Source organism: Orcinus orca, chromosome 5 (genome assembly GCF_937001465.1).
Source record: "Orcinus orca chromosome 5, mOrcOrc1.1, whole genome shotgun sequence".
Lineage (NCBI taxonomy): Eukaryota > Metazoa > Chordata > Mammalia > Artiodactyla > Delphinidae > Orcinus > Orcinus orca.
The window spans coordinates 113,369,826-113,391,822 of record NC_064563.1 but is presented as its reverse complement, the minus strand read 5'-3'; the positions used below and the strand labels follow the sequence as shown (position 1 = coordinate 113,391,822).

General features: G+C 31.3%; 1 long non-coding RNA gene across 1 annotated transcript in view; it reads left to right on the top strand.

Moving 5' to 3' along the window:
* The first annotated feature begins 253 nt into the window (after positions 1-253).
* Positions 254-21,997, top strand: part of LOC117196827 (uncharacterized) — a 166,575-nt gene continuing 144,831 nt past the window's right edge. The window contains exon 1 of the long non-coding RNA XR_004477212.2: positions 254-364. This is a non-coding gene — a long non-coding RNA (uncharacterized LOC117196827). The remainder of the gene's footprint in view (positions 365-21,997) is intronic.

The following is a 21,997-nucleotide window of genomic DNA, read 5'->3' as shown; positions in this document are numbered from 1 at the left end:
CTATGGTGCAGTGCTCCTCCAGGCAAGCACTGATAGGATTTTTATCAGTATATGTTAGAAGTTTATATAAATGGAATAAAAATGTGTAATCTTTTGTCTCTCTTTCATTAACAAAATGATTTTGAAATTCTTCCACATTGCAGTATGTATCAGTGGTTCATGACTTTTTATTTATGAGTTAGCAATATATTTTATGGGTTGACCACATTTTGTTTACTCATTTACTTGATGAAAGACATCTGAATTTTTTCCAGATTTTATAAACGAGCTGCAGTGCACATTTGTGTTCAAGATTTTGTACGGATACATGCCTTCATTTTCAATGGATAATACCTAGGAGTGGATTGCTTGGATCATATGATAGGTAAGTGTATAACTTTTAAGACACTATCAAACAATTTTTCAAATCAGTTGTGCTATTTTACATTTCTACCGCTATGCACAAGAATTCTAATTCCTCCATGTTATGCTGACTGCAGGTATAGTCTTCTTAAATTTTAGCCGTTGTAATAGGTCTGTAGCAGTATCACATTATAAATTATTTTTTTCCTTTCCCTAATGATATAGAGATTTTTTTCACATTTTTCCATCTGTCCGTCTTCCTTAGTAAAATGACTAGTCAGATATTTTGGCCATATTTTATTAGATTATCTGTTTTTTATTATTAAGTTTGAAGTATACTTTAATATTTTTAATAGAAGACCTTTTTCAGATATATGCTTTGCAAATACTTTCTCTCAATGTGTGGTTTATCTTTAGTCTTATCAGTGTCTTTCAAAGAGCAGAAGTTGTTAATTTGATGAGGTCCAATGTAATAACTTGTCCGTTTATTAATAATGCCTTTGGTATCAGAATTAAAAAAAAATTCTGTGTAAATCATGGTCACAAAGATGTTCTCTCATGTTTACTTCTAGATATTATATAATTTTAGTTTTGTATTTAGGCCTATGATATTTTGAGTTAATTTTTGTGTATGTTGTGAAATATAGATACAAGTTTACTTTTCTGCATATGGTTATCCAAATGTATCAGACAATTTGTTGAAGATTGACATTTCTTCTCTGCATTGCCTTTGCACCTCTATCAGAAATCAGTTTCCCATATGTGTGGGACTATTTCTGGACACTGAATTCTGTTTCATTGTTCTATTTGCTTACCTTTATACCACACTCTACTGACTACTGTAGCTTTATAATAAAACTCGAAATCAGGTAGTTAGTACTCCAAATTTGTTCTTCTCTTTCAAAGTTGTTTTAGCTATGCTAGATCACTTGAATTTTCTAATTAATTTTAGAATAACTGTCAATTTCTTTTAAAAATGCCTATTTGGACTTTAAATAGAATGGCATTAAATCTAATTGTTAGTTGGGGGAGATTTAAATATTGTACAAATATTGAGTGTTCTAACTGGTGAGCATATATCTCTCTCCTTTCATTTAGCTCTGCTTTAATTTCTGTAAGCAATATTTTATAGTTTACACTGTAGAGGTTTTCACATCTTTTGTAATATTTTTTCTTTATTTTCTATTTTTAATGCTATTAAAATGGTGCTTTTTAAAATTTTAATTTCCAATTGATTGTCACTAGCATATAGAAATACAGCTGATTTTTGCATATTGATCTTGTACCCAGCAACTGTTTTAAATGACTTTCTCTATTACCTTTTTTTGTAGATTTCAGTGGATTTTCTACTGAGATAATTATGTAATTTGTGAATAAGGGCAGTTTTATTTTTCCCTTTTCAATCTGGATGCATTTAACTTATTTCTTCCTCTCAATGCCCTTTCTAGAGCTTCTAGTACAATGTTAAATAGAATTAAGGAGAGTAAACATGTTAGTCATGTTCCTGATCTAAGGGAGAAAATAATCAGTTTTTCATGGTTAAACATGGTATTAGCTGTAGGTTTCCATATGTTAGGGAACTTCCTTCCATTTTAGTTTGCTGAGAGGTTTTATGAGAACTGGAACTTAAATTCTGACATTTTTTCTGTCTGTTGAGATGATGTGGTACTTTTTTATTGTAAACATGGAGTTATGGACTGAAAGTTTTTTCCCTTCAAAACTCATAAGTAGGGGTTCTAACTCTCAGTACCTTCAAATGTGGCTTTATTCAGTGATAGAACCTTTTAAAGAGGTAATTAAGTTAAAATGAGGCTATTAGGATAGGCCCTCACCCAATCTGATTAGTGTCCTTATAAGAAGGGGAAAATAGAACCCAGAGAAAACGCTAGAGTACATATGCAGAGAGGAAAGACCTTGTGAACACACAGCGAGAAGGCAGCTATCTGCAAGGTAAGGAGAAAGACCTCGGAGGGAGCCAAATCAGCTGACACTTTGATCTTGGACATCCATTCATCAGAACTGGGGGAGGAAACAAATTTCTGTACTTAAACCACCCAGTCTGTTGTATTTTGGTACAGCACCCCTAGAAAACTAATACAGATACTGAATTACATGATTAATTTTTTAAGGCTTTAATTTTTAGAGAAGTTTTATGTTTACAACAATATTGAGAGGGAGGTACAGAAATTTCTCATATACCCTTTGCCACCAACAGGCATAGCCTCACCCATTATCAATATCACTCACCAAAATGGGGCTTTTTTAAAAACCAAAGATGAGCCTCTATTGACACATCATAATTACCCAAAGTCCATAGTTTCCCTTGGACTTTGATGTTGTGTGTTCTATAGTTTTGGACAAATGTAAATGACATATACTCATCATCATAACATAAAGAGTATTTTCACTGCCCTAAAAAGACTCTGTGCTTTGTATATTCATCTTTCCCATGCTCTAACCCCTGGCAACCACTGATATTTTTTACTGTCTTCGTAGTTTTGTGTTTTACAGAATGTCATATATTTAGACTCACACATGTAGAGCTTTTAAAACTGGCTTCTTTCACTTAGTAATATGCATTTAAGTTTTCTCCATGTCTTTTCACGGTTTGAAAGCTCATTTTGTTTTACTGCTTAATAATATTCCATTTTCTGGATGTACCACAGTTTATTTATCCATTCACCTATGAAAGGACATCTTGTTTGCTTCCAAGTTTGGGCAATTATTAATAGAGCCACTATAAACATCCATGTGGAGATATTTTGTGTGGACATGTTTTCAGCTCCTTTGGGTAAATGTCAAGGAGTGTGATTGCTGGATTGTATGATAAGAGTATATTTTGTTTTTTTTAGAAACTGCCAAACTGTCTTTCAAAGTGCCTGTACCATTTAGCATTCCCACCATCAATGAATAAGAGTTTGTATTGTACCATATCTTTGTCAGCATTTGCTTTTGTCAGTCTTCTGGGTTTTTGCAATTCTAATAGATGTGTAGTGGCATCTCATTTTTGCTTGCATTTCTCTGACTGCATATAATGTGGAACACCTTTTCATATGTTTACTTGTCATCCATACATCTTTTCTGGTTAGGTGTCTATTAAGGTCTTTGGCCCATTTTTTAATGAAATTATCATTTTTTTAATTAAGAGTTTGTTTTGGTTTTGTGTGTGTGTATATATTTCATTCCTTTATCAGATATGACTTTTGCAAATATTTTCTCCCAGTTCTTGGCTTGTTTTATTTTCTTGACATTCAGAGAGCAGACATTTTTAATTTTAATAAATTCTAGTTTATCAATTATTTCTTTCATAGATTATGTCCTTGGTATTTTATCTGAAAATGTATCACCATATCCAAAGTCATCTATAGTATATTCTACAAGTTTTACAGTTTTGCATTTTACATCTAGGTCTCTAAACTATTTTGTGTTAATTTTTGTGAAGGGTATAAGGTTTGTGTCCAGATTCATTTGTTTTGCATGTGGATGTCCAATTGTTCCAGTACCAATTGTTGAAGGGAATATATGTACTCCATTGCACTGTTTTTGCTTCTTTGTCAAAGACCAGATGACTATATTTATGGGGTCTTTTTCTGCAGTCTCTATTTTCCATTGCTCAGCTTGTTTAATACTACACTGTCCTGATTACTATAGCATTATAGGAAGACTTGGTGTCTTGTTCTTGTCCTTCAATATTGTATTGTCAATTATGGTCTTTTGCCTCTCTATGTAAACTTTAAAATCACCATATCCATGAAATAGTTTGTTGGGATTTTGATTGAGATTGCATTGAATCTGTAGATCAAGTTGTGAAGAACTAACATTTTTGACAATATTGAATGTTTTATCAATGAACATGAAATATCTCTCTATTTATACTATTATTTCATTCATCAGAGTTATGTAGTTTTTCTCATACAGATTTTTCCATATTTTATTAGATTTACACCTAAATGTTTTATTTTGAGGGGTGCTCATGTAAATGATAATGTTTTAATTCAAAATTCAACTTATTCATTGCTATTATATAGGAATGCAATTGACTTAACTGTATTAACTTTGTATTCTGCAACCTTGCTATAATCACTTACTAATTCCAGGAGGTTTTTTGGGTCACTTCTTTCAAATTTTGTACACAGATGATCATGTCATCTGCAAAATATATATATATTTTTTGTCTTCCTTTCCAACCTCTCTACCTTTTATTTCCCTTTATTGCCTTATTGCAATAGGAAGGAGTTCCACTATGATGTTGAAAAGGAGTGATGAGAGTTGACACCCTTGCCTTGTCCTGATCTTAGTGGATATGCCTCAAGTTTCTCACCATTAACTATAATCTTAGCTACAGGTTTTTCTTAGACAATCTTTAACAAGTTGAGAAAGTTCCTCTCTAGTTCTAGTTTTCTAAAAGTTTTTATCATAAATGAGTGTTGGATTTTTTCAAATGCTTTTTTTTTGCATCTATTGATATAATAGTATGAATTTTCTTTTTGAGTCTGTTGATATGAAACATTACATTAATTTTTGAATGTTGAACCATCCTTACATAAATGGGATAAATCCAACTTGGTCATGGTATATAAACACGCTTGTACTTCTTGGGTTTAATTTGCTAATATTTTGTTGAATATTTTTTGCATCTATGTTCATGAGAGATATTGATTTGTGGTTTTCTTGTAATGTCTTTCTGGTATTGGTATTAGAATAATGTTTGCCTCATTAAATGAGTCAGGAAATATTCCCTCTGCTTTTATCCTCTGAAAATGATTGTAGTAAATTGGCATATTTCTTCCTTAAATGTTTGGTGGAATTCTTTGGTGAACACATCTGGGCCTGGTGCTCTCTGTTTTGGGAGGTTATTAATTATTGATTCAATTTCTTTAATAGATAGAGGCCTGTTCAGCTCATCTATTTCTTCTTGTGAAAATCTTGGTAGAATGTGTTTTTCAAGGAACTGGTTTATTTCACCCAGTAGAATTGTTCATAATATTTCCTTATTATTATTTTAAAATCCTTGAGATCTGTAGTTATGTCTCTCTTCATTTCTGACATTAGTAATTCACATCCTCTTTGTCATGATCCACTTGGTCATGTTCATTAACCATCTTTTTATATTTTTGTACTTGACTTGTTATTATTGTAAGTTATTGTATCTATATTTATAAAAATCACTTGTCTATGATTTCCTTTTCTTGTACTGTCTCTATATGGTTTTGGTAACATGGTAATGGTAAATTAGTTGGAAATTATCTTTTACATTCTGCATAAGTTTTTGTGGAATTGTTATCATGACTGTATTTTCTTTAAACATTTGGTAGATTTTGAGAATAAAACTATGTAAACATGGTATTTTCTATGTGAGAATGGTTTTATCTACATACTCAAATGGTTGTGTAGATATGGGACTATTCAGGATAATCGTTCATTCTTGAATGAGCTTTGGCAATTTGTTTTTTAAGGAATTTTTACATTTAGTCTAAGTTGTTAAATTTATTGGCATAAATATGCCTTTACTATCCTTTTAATATCAGTGAGTTTCAGTGATGTAACCTGTTTTATTCCTTATAGTTTGATTTGTCTTCTTTTTTCCTCTCTAATAGTCTGTGGAGATGTATAGAATTTTATTGATATTTTCAGCAAACTAGGTCTTGATTTTATTTTTTAATTGTTACTCTGTGCTCTATTTCATTTTTGACTCTGATCTTTATTATTTTCTTTCTTCTACTTTCTTTAAATTGAATTTGCTCTTCTTATTCAAATTATTAAAATATAATTCATTGATTAGAAACCTTTATTCTTTTCATAATTATTTTGTGTTACACATATTTGCTATATAATTTCTGAAGACATCTCCTAAATTGTGGTATCTTTAATTTCATGTTTAAAAAATTTTTCTTCTTTGATTAATATGTGATTTTGAATTGTATTACTTAGTTTCTAAATATATGGTCAATTCAAGGTATAGTATGTCTATTATTGATGTCTAACTTAATATCATTTTGGCCGAAGAACATTCTTTATATGAGTTGAATCCATTTAAATTTAATATAACTTCCTTTTAGTACAAAATATGATGTCTTTTAAAAAGAATGTGCATTGTGCTGTTGTTGAGTGTAGTGTTCTATTAATGTCATTTAGCTCAGTTTGATAGTGTTGTTCAACATTCTATATCTTCTATAATCTCATAGATTTATGCTCTACTTCTTTAGTTTACTAAGAGAAGGCTACTGAAATGTCCAGCTATAGTATTTGTCTATTTCTCCTTGCTATTTTATCAGTTTTGCTTCATGTATTTTGAAGATGTTACTAGGTGGATAAATATTTAGGATTATTATTTGCACTAAATAAATTGATCCCTTTATCCTTATGAAGTGACCTTCATTAACTGTGGTAATATTCTTTTCTCAGAAATTGACTCTGTCATTCTAGCTTTCTTTTGATTAGTATGATATTTGTTTTCCCATCCTTTCATTGTCAGCATATTTGTATCTTCCCTTGGGTAGCATATAGTTGGGTCTTGCTTTCTAAAAGAATAAAATCTGGCATTCTCTGCCATTTAATTGGGGGTTTAGACTATTATATTAAATGTGATTATTCAGATGCTTAGATTTTATTATATCATTTTTTCTTTGTTTTCCATCAGCCGTCTATGTTTTTTTATAATTCCTATTTTCTTCCTAGTTTAGTATTAATTATGTAAAATTAATAGCATATTATTTATTCTGTTGGATTATTACCTATTTACTTTTTTATTTTAATGATTGTTTTATGGTTTGCAGTATATAGCATTAGCTTACCTTAGTCTACATTCACATTATAGTATCTCATTCCATGTGTTGTGTAGAAACAATAGTGTATTTGCAATAGTATAGTTCTATTTCTATCACTAAACTTTTGAGTTATTGCTGTCATCTATTTAATGTTTATTTTATAGGCTTACAGTACATTATTATTATTTACATTTAAACTATCAATTATATTTAATGAGATTTAAATTATTTTAAAAACTCATAGATTTATCTGTTTACTTACTATTGCCTATGCTCTTCTTTTGATGGTATTGATCCAGATTCTTTTCTGTTATGATTTTCCTTCTCTCTAAAAGACTTCCTTTAATATTATAGTGTGAGTCTTCTTTTACTATATATATATATATGTGTGTGTGTGTGTGTGTATATATATGTATATATATATATTAGCTTTTGTGTGCCTAAAACGTCTATTTTTTTTAACCTTCAAGTTGGAAAAATATTTTTGCTGCATTTAGAATTCTAGCTGGCTTTTGTTTTCTTTAAGTGTTTAAATTTTTGAGTCTGCTTTTCTCTTACCTTTCATTTTTTTCAATGAGAAATTGTCATTCCTATATTTCTTCCTTGACACATAACATCTTTTCATTTATACTCTTCATCTCTATCATTATTTTTAAGCAATTTGATTAAGATGTGCCATGTAGTTTTCTTCTTGATTATAGTTATTTGAGTACATTAAGATTTAGAATGTACTCAAATCACACTAATCTATTTTTTTCAAAGTTTTTATCTTTTCACTTCCACCTCTTTTTCTATTCATTCATGGATTCCAGTTAGACATATATTTGACCACTTTAATAGTCTCACAGTTCACTGGTGCTTTGTTCATGAATTTTGAGTCTCTTTTATCTCTGTGTTTCAATTGGAAAAATATTCTTATGTCTTCAAGTTTACTAGCTTTTTCAATAATTTATTATAATTAGTTATTTCCTTCAGAGTATTCTTTGTTGTTTGCAGTATAGTTTTCATCTCAAGAAGTTTAATTTGGGCCCTTTTGGGCCTACCAGATATATTTTATGTCTCTCAACTGTTTAAACACATAGAATAAAGTTGTGATAACTTTTAATATGTTTCTCTGAAAATTCTATTATATTTATCAGTTTTGAACAGGTTCATCTAAGTGATATATCTCTTCATTATGTTTTGTATTTCTATGCTCCATTATATACCTGCTAAAGTATTATTGGACTACAAAGAGTGTGAATTTTGCCTTGTTAGATGCTGGGTGTTTTTATATTTTTATAATATATTTGGCTTTACTTCTAGGCAATTTAATTTTCCTGGAATGTTTGATCCTGTGAGTACTTGCTGTTAAGAAAACGTAGGAAGGACTAGAACAATTCTCTTTATAGTTTACATATTCCCTAATACTAAGACACTCTGTTGTGTACTCTACCCCATGCCTGATGAATCATTAGTTTTTCCAGTCTGGCTGATGAAGCAGGATCTACTCCCAGCCCTGTGTGAGTGTTGACTCTTTATCTGAATTATTCATGTGAATCTTGGTAGTTTATTCACATATTTATTGAGTAGTACTCAGATGATCATGTGAAGGTGATTCTTTGCCAATCTCCAGAATTCTGTATCTATGCAGCTCTCTCTTTTTTTTCTTATACTTTGTTATTTCAATACTATCCACTGTCTTGGTCTACCAGGATCAAAAAAAAAAAATTTGTTTGTTCTGGTGGTTTCAAGCCAAAGGATTAAGCATTTTCTTAAAGAAATTTTATAGATCTATTATAAGAAATGATTCAGTGAAGAAGAGTATCTAAACTAGTGAAACATAAGTGAAACAATAGCATGGTATTTATTTCCTATAACATTTACTTATTAAATATAAACTTCACAGTTCACATACCTTACTTATTTTAAAATTATTTTAATCATGGGTAAGCTTTTAAGTGATATAGCAATGACATTTTCCATGAAATTACTGACTCTTAGAGTGGAAGTGAAGGTAATTTAGTTCAGCTTCTCAGTGTATTAATACTCACTACTTTATCCCTTACATGTGGCCAGCCAGTTTTTCTTTAAATACTTTCAATGTCTACAAACTTATTTTTTCACTAGGCAGGTCATTGTAGTTATAGAAAACTCCTTAAAATAAGCAGATATATGCCTGTCTGTAACTTCTGCCCACTAGTCTTAGATCTTACACGTGGAATTCCAGTGAAGTCTAATCCATTTCTACTAAACAAATGTTCTAATAGTTAAAAGATCACCACTGAAGTTAATGGTTAAAAAGATATTTGAAGGGGGCTTCCCTGGTGGTGCAGTGGTTGGGAGTCTGCCTGCCGATGCAGGGGACATGGGTTCGTGCCCCAGTCCGGGAAGATTCCACATGCTGCAGTGCAGCTGGGCCCGTGAGCCATGGCCACTGAGCCTGCGCGTCCGGAGCCTGTGCTCCGCAATGGGAGAGGCCACAAGAGTGAAAGGCCCGCGTACCGCAAAAAAAAAAAAAAAAAAAAAGATATTTGAAGGGTAAATGGGGGAAAACAAAATAAACTGCATATTAGATAACAGTATATTTTTCAAATTCTAAGGATATAATTGTATTTTGTTTATATTAGAAAATGTCTCTCCTTTTTTAGAGACGCATGGTAAATTCCTTAGTGGCGAAGTTTCATATGTGCTATTAGCATTAAAATAATCAACAAAATAAAGACAAAACTTGCTTCTTCATCAAACAGCCTTTTTCTTATACTGTTGGACAGAAATTTATTTTATTTTCCCTTTTTAGGAATTATATATATATATATATATATATATATATTTTTTTTTTTTTTACCAAAAACATTAAACTAAAGGAGTCACATTTCAACAGTTCAGCTTTTGAAAGACACACATTCCAATTTACTCAACATAGCAGTTTCTCGTATATCACATAGAAAAAATTTGTATTGTGCACCATATTAGCATGAAGACAAAATGTTCTGCTTTTCATACATACACCAATTAAAAGAAATGAACAGATGGCATTTTTATTATGAATTTCTAGTCCATTTTCCACATGTACCATTTCCATGCATTCCAGAGTATTCTTGCTGTTTAGCCTTATTTTTGCCCTGAAAGTAGATTTTCTGTGCTAAACTTTATTCTTGAGTTTATTTTAAGTGCAAATAAGTCTGCACTTGGTTAAAAAAATCAATGTAGAAAATGGTGCATAATAAAATAATTCATCATTTAAATAATGATTCCTCATAACTTTCCTCTACTTACTATCACCCATTTTCTAGTCTTTGTTTCCTCTGTTAAGTAAACCTTTCCTACATTATATTTTATCTACAAAGTCTTTAAATTTGCTCTCCAATTGTTGCTTACTACTTATGTAAAGTATATTGTTTAATTCTTTTCAATGTGTGATATTGTTTGGCTATCATAGTTGAGATAGTACTCATCATAAGTCTTCCAATTAAAGTTATTTTTTCTTTTTTGTTTTGTGCATTTGGTATCTTTCAAGTTAACAACAGGGATATTCTGAACAAATTTAAGTCCTTTAGTGAGGTACAGGTGCAATTGTTAAATCTAGACATTGAGTAATAAGGGGGTCTGTTATTCTTTCTCATGTTTAAATTTTCTCAAAATATTAAAAAACAATTGTCACTATTTTTCCAATTTCTATAATATGAGTCTGGTAATTTCTGCTCATTTGTTAGCACATATATTTTTTATTTTATTTTTGTTGTTACTGCTATTTTGAAGGGAATAATTTTCCATAATGACTTCTAACAGTTTATTTCTAAAACAAAGAAAACTAACCATACTCATTTTTAAAAAGTCATTTTCTTTGTTCTCATGTCTGGTTAAATTTTGTTTAATTCCCTTCGAAATTATATCTGAAAGTCATATTAAAAACATTCTCTAATTTTTCAGCAATTATAACAAAAGTTTAGACATACTTAAAATCCAGTGATAAATAAATAATTAAAATAGTACAATCAAGAACACTAATGAACACAGGATAATTCATAGAAGAAATTTAAATAAAATTCTCATTTGTTCTCATGTATTCAATGCTCAAAGAAGGGCACATGTTAACTTTCATACACATTGATGTTCTATGTCCCTGTGGTATAACAAAATATTAACTTTTACATTTGGACATGTAGATTGGTACAGCCTTTCTGAAAAGCAATTTGGCAATACAGATTAGGCATATAAAAGTTTATATTCTATGACACAGTATTTCTCCCATTTACAGAATCATTCCTATGAGGAGAAAATGAGAAATGAATAATTATTTTATTTATATCATTTACAATGGTATTATTTATTTTACCTTTGATGAAACCAATCATATATGATGGATTCTGGCACATCAAAATATTATTAGTAATATTTAATGCTCTAATTATATGTTCATGATTTACATGTTGTGATATAATATAAAACAACATAGACACATGCAAGTTTGCATATCAAACTACTACAGAAAAGAATTGTGAAGATGCTTTGCATACTCTTTAGTTAACATCTTATTAAAGATGTTTCAACACGAATATCTTACTAGCACTTGTTTTCAATGGAGTAAATTATGAGAATCTTTAGATAGACCTAATATGTACAACTAAATCGTACTACATACTCATATTACAATTACATTTTATTGAGATCTGCTTGCTTAAGTTTTGTACAGATAAAAATCCTTCCATGTAGGAGTATACCAATTTCAGATTTTATAAATAAAAGCATTGGTATTTCTCTATTGGTTAGGTGGGCATCTAAAAGGTGGTTTGCAATATTTGAAGATGACAATTTTTATATTGTAAAATTTAGTCTATCTGGGCAGATTTTGGTTTTGGTTCCTGTGTGCTTCCCTATTCTTTCTTCCAGAAAATTACCAAATTTGTATTCAAGACCATGTTTCCAATGGAATTAAAATCTTTGCCATGGAAAATTACCTTCTTTCACAAATTAATTTATTACAGTAGCCTTTTATTGCTAAGAAGAACAAATTTTCCATTTTAGTCCAATAATAACAATTTTAAAACTTATTTTTTAGGGTTAAGGTGTTCTTAAAGCCTGAGTACTTTCCTAGTTTTAACAGAAATATGTACATGATTTGAGAAACTTTATATATATATATATATGTGTGTGTGTGTGTGTATACATATATATGTATGTAGTCAATATTGTAGTAATGTAGAGTCATATTAATGATGCAAGCCAATATATTTTTTTTTAAAAGCACAAACTGCTAGCTCTACAGAACCAATATAGATAACATCTGTATGTTCATCACTCTAAGAAATAGAACTGATTCATTTTCTGTTTCCTAGGGCTCTATGTAACTCAACATCATAGGAAAACAACCATGTGTTCCTTAAGGGTGAAATATCTATTTCAATTCAATAAAATCTATTTACCATAACACTGAAGTGGCAAAATAAAATCATTGTCCTTTCCATGGAACTCTTTTTCTGAATGTGGTTCCCTTAGACATCTTTAGTACAAAATTATAATAGATATTATTTTAATTATATGGGCAAAAACAATGATTAATTTCTAAATATTATGTGCTAGACACCCAACTCAGAACTTTAAAGTTTCACCTGAGGCACCAAGACAGAGAGGGTAATTATTAGTGTAATAGAATTTTAATATTAGCATATTAAAGTGAAGTGAGATATTTGCCAAACTAAAAGTGTAAAAAGGTAAAGAGTCTCACCACACTCTAAATATTGTCTTTTCTCATATCACACTACTTAAACTTTTAGGATTTTAACTTTGATAAGAGGCTAAATTTTACCAAAACCATATATAGGCACTTCTTAGCCAAAAAAAAAAAAAAAAAAGTGGTGGGAATCCTTCACCCTTGTCTCAAGCCTAGGGAAGGTCTTCAATAAAACCACTCAGTGGGTGTGACATTGCTTCCTGGATCTTGGGCTAACAGGCTGATGTCAGACATGCTTAAAAATCTGTGTACATGTGGCAGCATACCTTCTTTGAGACAAAGGATTTAGGGTGGTATTTTCTCTAAGAGCTCTTTTGGATTAAAACATATTAGTACTTTTGATATACCGTATGTGGGCCATGTGTGTGAAAGAGAACTGGCCTGGGATTGTCTTATATTCCCTCCAAGAGGACTACTTGCAGGGAAGGGACTACTATCCCAAAAAGGATGTAGTCTTTTTGACTTCCAAGTGTGAAAGAGATCTATTTGGTCGGTATCCTGAATTAGTGGAACAGCTTGTGAGAGACCACTAGTGGTGATAGGGAAGGATTCATGATGGTATCTCACAAGGAAAAGAATCTTTAACCATCTGCCAAGCACAAGGAATGTCAATACCATCACACGATATTTCTAATTAAGTATAGGCTTTGTTGCCCCTTAAGTTTTGTTTCTCCACTTCAATATTAAAGGCACCTGAATCATCCCCAAATTAGGAAAAATGCAAGGTAGGAATGTAGAGAAAAAACATTCATGTGTCCCTTCACCACAGTAGGCAACTTACTAGGAACAGTCTAAGTAGGGGAAAGAGAGAAACTTTACTTGAAAATTGAAGTTCTTAAATATTTACTAGGTAGATATATTAACTATTGAACTAAGGTGTTTTTTAAGACTCAAGGAACTAAATAACTACCTGAGTTATAAGAAGCCATGTCACCTGTCCTAGTTTTCACACAAAGGAACATATTAGAGCGAAAATCGAATGAAAAGTGGGAAGAATACTTTGTTTTCTATAGCTATCCAGTAAGCTTCATTTTTTTTCATGAGAAAATATATTTTTTTAACATCTTTATTGGGGTATAATTGTTTTACGTAAGCTTCATTTTTTATGAAATATTTTTTATCTTCTAACCGCACATCCAGCCTAAATGGATAAATATAACAATCTCATAAATGAAGAAATTGAGGTTCAGAATAATTAATTAAACCAAGGATATGCAACTGACAAAGATCAAGTCAAAGATTCTATCCACTATCCAATACCAACATACACAGCTTCAGACATTTTATCTGATAGACTTACATATGTACTTTGCATTTGAAATTTCTTCTTTATTACTGTGAGGAAAATTGTAGACTGCAAGTGAAGGGGAATGCTATAAATACACACTGATATGTCCTACCAAGCGTTATGAAACAGAGAGGTAGTTAAGAAGTAGATATCTACTATACATATAGCTATTATCTATTACTTTCCTTACTGTAAAAGTGATTTAGATAGACAATATTCCATCAAAAAATGTAATTCTACAAATTAAAACTTCTACTAGAGTCATTAATTTTTTTAATCAGAAAAAAATCATTTTAAATGTGATATTTCTTATAAAAATTGGGGATAAAGTAAAATAAATTATTAAAATCAGTTCTATTTTAGATTGAAACATTTAATCCAGTTTCTCAGAATAGCATCTTTGTTTTTTACTTTTTGGGGAGTGGAGCACTAATCCTTCAATAGAGACTTTGTTTTCACTTTACTCATCCTTGTCAATATTCAGTGTAGTGTGCATTATCCTAATTTTGCCAAATTGTGTATATCTTTGTGAACTTTTTAATTAAAAATAGGGAGATACTCTGCAGAGTAAATTTTTACTACATTATGAATCTAACTTGACATTAAGACAGATCACCTGAGAGAACAGGGATTTTAACACTAATACTCATAAGTATTAGTGGACATAGTTTTTAAGAGTCATCAAGGGATTATTTCATTCTGACTGTTCTTTCAAGAAATGTCTATTTAGGTCTTTGGCCCATTTTTTTTGATTGGGCTATTTGTTTTTGTTATTGAGTTGTATGAGCTTTTTGTATATTCTGGAAATTAAGCCCTTGTCATTTTCATTGTTTGCAAATATTTTCTCCCAGTCCATAGGTTGTGTTTTCATTTTGTTTATGGTTTCCTTATGCTAACACACATATATGGAATCTAAAAACATGGTACTGATGAACCTAGTGTCAGGGCAGGAAAAAAGACGCAGATGTAGAGAATGGATTTGAGGACACAGAGGGGAAGGGGAAGCTGGGACGAAGTGAGAGAGCACTGACACATATACACTACGAAATGTAAAATGGATGGCTAGTGGGAAGCTGCTGCATAGCACAGGGAGATCAGCTTGATGCTTTGTGATGATCTAGAGGGGTGGGATAGGGAGGGTGGGAGGGAGGCTCAAGAGGTAGGGGGGATATGGGGATATATGTATACATATAGCTGATTTACTTTGTTGTACAGCAGAAACTAACTTAATATTGTAAAGCAATTATACTCCAATAAAGATATTTAAAAAATAAAATACACAACACTCTCCTTCTAAAATCTCAAAAAAGAAAAAAGCTTATAAGTTTGATTAGGTCCCATTTGGTTATTTTGCTTTTATTTCTATTTTCTTGGGAGACTAACCTAAGAAAACATTGGTACAATTTATGTCACAGAATGTTTTGCCCATTATCTCTTCTAGGAGTTTTATGGTGCCATGTCTTACATTTGAGTCTCTAAGCCATTTGAGTTTATTTTTGTGCATGGTGTGAGGGAGTTTTCTAACTTCATTGATTTACATGTGGCTGTCCAGCTTCCCCAACATCACTTGCTGAAGAGACTGTCTTTTCTCCATTGTATATTCTTGCCTCCTTTGTCTAAGATCAATTGATCGTAGGTGTGTGGGTTTATTTCTGGGGTCTCTATTCTGTTCCCTTGATCCCTATGTCTGTTTTTGTTCCATTGCCATGCTGTTTTGATTTCTGTGGCTTTGTAGTATTCTGTGAAGTCTGGGAAGGTTATGCCTCCTGCTTTGTTCTTTTTCCTCAGGGTTGCTTTGGCAATTCTGGGTCTTTTATGTTTCCATATAAAGTTTAGGATTATTTGTTCTAGTTCTGTGAAAAGTGTCATGGGTAATTTGATAGGGATCACATGAAATCTGTAGATCGCTTTGGGTAGTATGGCAATGTTAACAATATTAATTCTTCCAATCCAGGAGCATAGGATATCTTTCCATTTTTTTGAATTATCTTCAGTTTCCTTTATCAATGTTTAATGCTTCTCAGCATATAAGTCTTTCACCTCCTTGGTCAGTTTTTTTTTTTTTAATGCAATTTTAGAAAGGATTATTTTTACTTTCCCCTTCTGATATTTTATTGTGAGTGTAAAGAAATGCAACAGATTTCCGTATGTTAATGTTGTATCCTGCTACCTTACTGAATTTGATTATTAGTTCTAATAGTTACTGTGTGGAGTCTATAGGGTTTTCTATATATAGTATCATGTCATCTACATACAATGACAATTTTACCTCTTTCCTTCCAATTTGGATACTTTTTGTTTATTTTTCTTGTCTGACTGCTGTGTCTAAGACTTCCAATACTATGTTGAATAGAAGTAGTGAGAGTGGGAATCCTTATTTTGTTCCAGATTTTAGCAGAAAGGCTTTCAGCTTTTCACCATTGAGTATTGTGTTGCTGTGGGTTTGTCATAAATAGCTTGTATTATGTTGAGATATGTTCTCTCTATACCAATTGTGGTAAGAGTTTTAATCATAAATGGGTATTGATTATTTTCAAATGCTTTTTCTACATCTATTGAGATGATGATGTGGTTTTTGTCTTTTCTTTTGTTGATGTGGTGTGTCACATTGTTTTGCATCTGTTGAACCGTCCTTGTGGCCCTGGGATGAATCCAGCTTGATCATGGTGTATGATCATCTTTATGTGTTGTTGGACTTGGTTTGCAAATATTTTGTTGAGGATTTTTACGTCTATATTCATCAAAGATATTGGCCTGTAATTTTCTTTCTTGGTAGTGTTTTTGTCTGGTTGGGGATCAGAGTGACTGTGGCTTCATAGAATGACTTTGGGAGTTTTCCCTAGGTGTCAGTCTTTTGGAAGAGTTTGAGAAGGATTGGTATAAGTTTTTCTTTATATGTTTTGTAGAATTCTTCAGTGAATATTGACAGATCTTTATGATTGGAAAGCTCTTATTTAATTGTCTTATTAAGACTTTCAGAGGTTAACTTTCAATGAAAAACATATTAAATCATTTCAGATATGATACTTTCTACTACTGAGGATCAGATTCCATGGAACTCTTTAACATTAAAACCCACAATACTAATATTGTCTTTTATTGATTAAGACTTGCCCTGATATTGTTTGTTGTAATGTTTGTAAACAATTTGGAATATATTCTATTCATACATAAGAAATACATTACACGATATATTGGAAAAACAATCTGTCTAAAGTATTTAAGGATAAACTAATAAGAACCTGCTGTATAAAAAAAATAAATAAAATTCAAAATAAATAAATAAAAATTAAAGTATTTAGGGATAATAATAGTATAAAACAGAATAACCAATCCGATTGTACAGAAATTACTTGGTGAATAATCACATATACCAATCAGAATTAAACATTAAACTGATATGATCAATGATAATTTCACATAGATAATAACAACAAAAATAGGAACGATAATCATAATATTGAATGCTTATTCTGGGTAATGATAATACTAATTTTGTCTCAATTACTTCTGAAACATTTTGGATAAATGAAGCTCTTGCAGCAAAGTGAGAGAAATGTAGCTGGCTGCCAGGCAGGACCCCCAAGTTGGCAATAATAGTTAATTTTCCTCTGTCTAAATTACCCTAAAGAATGAACTCTTAACTATCAGGATAAGTCAGTTTCCTGTGGGCAGACTTACATATAGCTTAACTCATATATAGCTTAACTCATATAGACTTAAAAATTAAAAGCTAATAAATTAATATATTATAAATAAAAAGACTTTTAGAAGACTAGAAATCTAGTTAGCTCTATCTCTATCATCTAAATAAAAGATAGGTTAAATTAAAAACAAAGTTGAAGAAAAAATTTGGATTATGAGAGTTGGTTTCAGGTTTTTTTATACCCTTTGATGTAGAGCAATAGATAAAAATACATCATTGTTTTAAAAGCTAGTGTATTATTAAAACATTTGAGGTACAGTAAGGCTACCAGATCGGAAGACACTTGCCTTTGAAAAGACAGTTTATTACTCAGAGTTCCTGCAAGGAAAGGGCACACCACAGTAAGTAGAGCCACTTAGGAAAACACAGAGGGTGGTGGTAGACAGAGGGTGGGGGGAATGTAGGAAAGAGTATTTATTGTGCTTTCCACAGGAATGAAAAGGTGAGGCAGAATAAACGGGTTTAGGATTAGCTAGTGTGAATGATTTCAGTGGGCTCTGGGACTAGGGACTGTCCCTAGTTGTCTGGCACTTGGTCCTGCGATGATCAGGGCAGTTACAGTATAGTGGCCCAGAGTGTGAGAGCCCAACAAGGGAATTGGGTGGAGGTATGGGCCCTGGATTTGTTGGTTTGTATTTGAAAAGCATTACGCCAGGAGGAGGACACTTTCTGCGGAAGGGAGTGGCACCAAGACAAGGCACTCAGGCATATTACTGGGTTGTTCAGAAGAAGGCATGTACAAATTATGCATGTAGGGTAGATGTTAAAGCATCAAGTTTACATGGTTAATATGTAGAGTTGGAATGAATACATTACTCTTTGTTGGACGCATCAGACACTGGCTGGACACTGCCAAAATGTCCCCCATGGCTCAATGTTTTTTTCTGTTTTTCTGCTCTACCTCTTTGAAAAAGAAACCTTTTTTTCTTTAAAAAATGTTTCCATATTTAAAGGTTGGCTTAGAATCTGTTATTTGTCTAAGATCATCTCTGATTCATTATACTAAATTTGCAGGTTATTTATCAAAAGGAAACTCTTTAGGTTAAATAATTTGCTTGTATTGAATAATAAGTGGTAGTGATTCAAGCCCAGATACAATCAATCCTCAAAACTAGGCTTTCCATTTCCTATAAATGTCATTGCTTCTTGATTATTCTTCTTACTCAAGTGTTATATTATTCTATTTTAATAAATTGTAAAATATCCATAAATTCCAGGTATGGGGAAGATTGTATCTTTTTTATTTTGATTCTTATGAAAAATTCCAATAACTCCCTCCTGAGATTCTTTCTTGCATAGACCCTTAAATTTCAAAAATGAGCAACTCATTTTCATATTTAAGGGCTAAACTTAAATAATCTGTTTATTACACTAATTGATCTTCATTCACTATGGCTATTTCTAAGCGTTAGTGTTTAGTTGAAAATGATACTCTGTAAATTCTAGTTTACTTACCCAGAATTCATTTTGTTCCTAAATATATGGCAATTAGGAATTAAACTCTAAATAATTTAATTTTAAAGATAATTATAACAACATGCCCTTTCCTGCTCTATTTTCCAGCAAGATATATTCATAGAAGCTCTTGGAAAATACCATACTATGGATTAGCTCTTAGTATATTTGGCAGAGGTAATTTAGAGATACATGAGAATTTTCAAGGAACCCATTTCCTAAAGAAACTTTTAAAATATAATTTCTTCTCTTTATTTTTATAGAAAAATTTAGAATTAATTCTTGTGCCAATTTCTTATTTTCTTGATAGTAAAACTAAATCCAGCTGGACCTTGAAAAATAAGGGTTCAAACTGCGTGGGTCCAACTGATGCTTGGATTTTTTTTTCAATAACTATACAGTCAGCACTCTGTATTCTTGAGTTTCACATCTGCATATTCAACCAATCAAAGATTAAAATTTCCATCTGCAGTTGGCTGAATCTGCATGGGCAAAACCCATGGATCCAGAAGGCTGCCTGTATTACATCATTTTATATAAGGGACTTGAGCACCACAGAATTTAGTATAGGGGCAGGAGTTCCTGGAACCAATCCCCCTCACAAATACTGAGGGAAGACTGAAAATGGTAATTAAAATAAACAAATCTGAAACACCAAATTTAAAAAATAGAGTACATTTAATATAGTGTGTTAAAATTGTGTTTACACAGTTTAACATTATTAATACACTTTAGAATTCAAACAGTGTTTAAATAGTATCGATGTTTTACAAATAAATGTATTATGTTGATATGATTTTACTGGTGCCGTGTAACTTGAAGTTATTTCTTAAAGTCAAAACATTAAGTGACACTTGATTGGAATATCATCAGACCAGAAATTAAATCTCACAGACAATTTAGGTAATTAGGGTAAACATAAGTTTAAAATATGCAGTATGTTAAAAGCAGTATTGTTCCCTTATTTCAAATAACAAGAGAGAACAAATGGCTAACGGCTTCTTGACACAAGGACATTTTGCCAGATATCCAACTTCAGTGAACACTAGTTACATAAAATAACACATTACTCATGTACAAATGAACATCACCAAGAACTAGAAAATTTGTCCCTTTCCTAGTTTAATTATTTCTCCTGCTATATCATATACATTAATTTTTTAAGCACACTTTATTTTTATTTATGCATATTCAAACTGTTTATATTATCACCTATCTTTAATTTATGGAATCCAAATCAGTTGAGGATTTATCCTTGTCCTCTGATTTTAGTTCAGAGTAACTTTTAATGAAATCACTCCTCTCATCAAATTATACAAATTTATCCAGAGGTTGATAGCTTGGTAAAAATAAATCTAAATAAATTTTCAATAAGATTAAATAAGTCCTAACTCATAATTAGGTTTATGATGGCTTGCAGGAAATAGTTTTGACTACAAAGTTCAGTTTCCATTTAAGGCAGAAAAATAATCTTTATTTTCTTCATTTTTAATAATCTAAAAATGTATCTGGAGTCTGGGATTAACAGATGCAAACTATTATACACAGGATGGATAAACAACAAGGTCCTACTCTATAACACAGGGAGCTAAATATATTCAATATACTGTGATAAACTATAATGGAAAAGAATATAAAGAAGAATTTATATCTATATATAGATATAGATATAGATATATAACTGAATCACTGCTGTACAGTAGAAATTAACACAACATTGTAAATCAACGATACTTCAATAAATTTTAAAAAAAGAAAAAAAAGAAAAAATATATACCTATATCTGTATATGTCTGTCTTACTCATATATGCTATCCCAAAGTAATTATTACCTACTAGCTAGTATAATCTTTAAATTTCAATGTTTTGAGGGCAAATATGCTTCTGAAACCAAGATAATTTATTAAAAATAGGTTTATTGGATCACAGTAATTTTTTTATTAAAGTATTCTATATGAAGTCAAATTCTTATTTTTGTTATATCACCAGGTCTCAGGTTAATGGACAATGTTGATACATTTTTCTCTATTGACAAATGAAAATAGATGACAATAGGTCTAAAAATTTCCCTCCCCCTTTATTTCTTTCCTTTGCATCACTTTTAATTTTTCCATAAGTATCAGTATGTGTATGATGACATTCAGCTTACCTCCTGGAGGCAGGTATATTTCTAACACCTGTCAAGTCATCTAGAGGGAGAAATATCAGTAATGTCTCATGCCTGAGGGTTTAGTCAGAGAGGTTGGAAGCATAGTCATTTAAGGTATGCAAAAGCAACCAGGGATAAAGTGATAAGTAGTGAGGTTAGAGGTGTTGGTATATGCCTAATACCATAGGCCATTTTAGGCCCTCAAAAGATTTTGGAGTTACTGTTAAAAAAAAAAAAAAAAAGGAGAATCATCAAGTGATTTTAAATGTGAGGATATTTCGAACAGATAAGAGTTATTAAAATAGTATACTTCAGCTATATGAAGAACTGACTTTGTGTTGAATTGATCAAAAAATGGCAATGAGAAAGCTAGTTAAATCCAACCAGGACACCATTAATATATTCTAGATCAAGGTAGAGATCACTTGGACTAGGCTGGTGACACTGGAGATGGGTTACTTCTCTCAAACCCAGGCACAGAAATTATACAAAGCCTGATATGATGACCAATTTTTCATTTATATTAACATTTCTGGAAAGATATTACTTTTCTCTGTTATGATCACAGTTATCGATA